This window comes from Oncorhynchus kisutch, unplaced genomic scaffold, assembly GCF_002021735.2.
Source record: "Oncorhynchus kisutch isolate 150728-3 unplaced genomic scaffold, Okis_V2 scaffold2724, whole genome shotgun sequence".
Lineage (NCBI taxonomy): Eukaryota > Metazoa > Chordata > Actinopteri > Salmoniformes > Salmonidae > Oncorhynchus > Oncorhynchus kisutch.
In genome coordinates this window covers 23,333-25,100 of record NW_022264669.1, presented here as the reverse complement: position 1 = coordinate 25,100, position 1,768 = coordinate 23,333, and the positions used below count along the sequence as shown (strand labels likewise).

The window sequence follows — 1,768 nt, the reverse complement described above, 5'->3', positions numbered from 1 at the left end:
GAAAATAGTACAAATAAAGAAAAGCCTTGAATGAGTAGGTGTGTCCAAACTTTTGACTGGTACTGTATACATATATACAGAGAGTAAGACAGATATAGCTTCTGTTGCCTGTTTGAGTATTTTGTTTAATAGACTACTGATTCTGTGAGCACCAAGCCTCATGCACCGGCAAATGTTGAATTAAGCAATTTCACAGATTCGGCTGTTTTAATATTTGCTATGCTGTAATAATGGCTTTATATTTTAGTCGTTAGAACAGACTGGTATTGCTTATTAACATTTGCTTAACCTTTTGCACGTAGGGCAGTATTTTCGTTTTTGGCTAAAAAACATACCCATTTGAAACGGCTATTTCTCAGCCCCAGAAACTAGAATATGCATATAATTGTCAGATTAGGATAGAAAACACTCTAAAGTTTCCAGAACTGTAAAGAAGAAGTTTCCAGAACTGTAAAGAAGACGTTTCCAGAACTGTAAGGAAGAAACTAAATGGCTGAAATGATATTGCGTCTTCAGCATGGACAGCACAATAAACAGTTGCTGTTATGTGGTGCCTTTTCGCTGCAGTAGGGAGGAGAGCGAGACAACGTGCACCTGTCACACAGGCACTCGCTGTCATTTCTTTAATACAGTGTCACCATCGGGCTCTTTCTTGAGTCATTTGTGTGTCCTTAATTATTTAATTAAACAGTGTGCTTAAAGCATCAGCCAAGCTCAGTGCCTATGTAGGTGATTGTATTCAAACACATAGGGTGTGTCTGATATGGAAAAATACATTTTAACATTAGAACAGGATTAGAACAGCCCTGCAATCAGTCTTACCCTTGCTCTACTCAAAGGGCTGTATTGGAATGGCTTCATACAGATCTACGTGTATATCATTGACTGTATTGTCTTTTAGGCCAAGAGGACCAAGAGAAACAAAGTGGAGCAGATCACTGATGCAGGTCATAAATGAAACTCTAATTTCACTGAATGTAATCCTTTTGCATGTAAATGTAATTTAGTATGGACATCTATTGAGCAGAGGACTAATAGCAGAGTGCACATGTTATACTTTCTTGGCTACTTAACTTCACAAAGTACACAAAGTTGGCTAATACATATTTGCCTCAGGAGGTTACATGTTTTTTGACTTCTTTACCTTGGTGAATGCTGCTTTGCACACAGGTCCCTCTACATCTGTGGAATTCTCTGGGATGGCAGTTCAGGGGACATCTCACCAGGGACAATCTAATGAGAAGATCCTAAGTGAGTGTGTCTCCAGGGCCTGTCAGACCAGGGCTCTTGACCTCCCGCCAATCGATCCGGATGCTTTCAACCCGATTATCATCCGGTTTCTGGAAAAACTTACTGAGGAGTATGTCCAAACTTCTATTGTAGTATTTGAATGCAATGTCATCTGGAGGATTTTATAAATTGTATGTGTGTTGGTGTGCTTTTTGGTGCTAAAAAACATCTAATTATCTCCTATAGGCAATGGAGGCAGTTAAGCATTGGCAGGATGGACCCTGTAAGTCCCTTCACCCTGAAAATGATTCATAGATATATTAATAGATGTTTCAAGAATATTAGATACAAACCTTTTATCTATCTACAGTATCATCCACATTATCACAAACAGTTTCATTCAAAGAGCTTTTTAGTAGCCTACTGCTTTTCATGCTCTCCAATGTATGCCACTTTCATGATTCTCATGAACATATGTGAGATTGTTGGTATCTCTTCGAGGAGCTTGGTTTCAGAGCCCGGCTATGAGTAATCTACC

At 39.0% G+C, this 1,768-nt stretch overlaps 1 long non-coding RNA gene across 1 annotated transcript; it reads left to right on the top strand.

Annotated features, from left to right (window-relative positions):
- Nucleotides 1-899: 899 nt before the first annotated feature.
- LOC116370743 (uncharacterized) lies at nucleotides 900-1,515 on the top strand. The gene is made up of 3 exons (XR_004208821.1): nucleotides 900-947; nucleotides 1,171-1,360; nucleotides 1,477-1,515. It is a non-coding gene; the product is annotated as an uncharacterized LOC116370743 (long non-coding RNA).
- The last annotated feature ends 253 nt before the right edge of the window (nucleotides 1,516-1,768 follow it).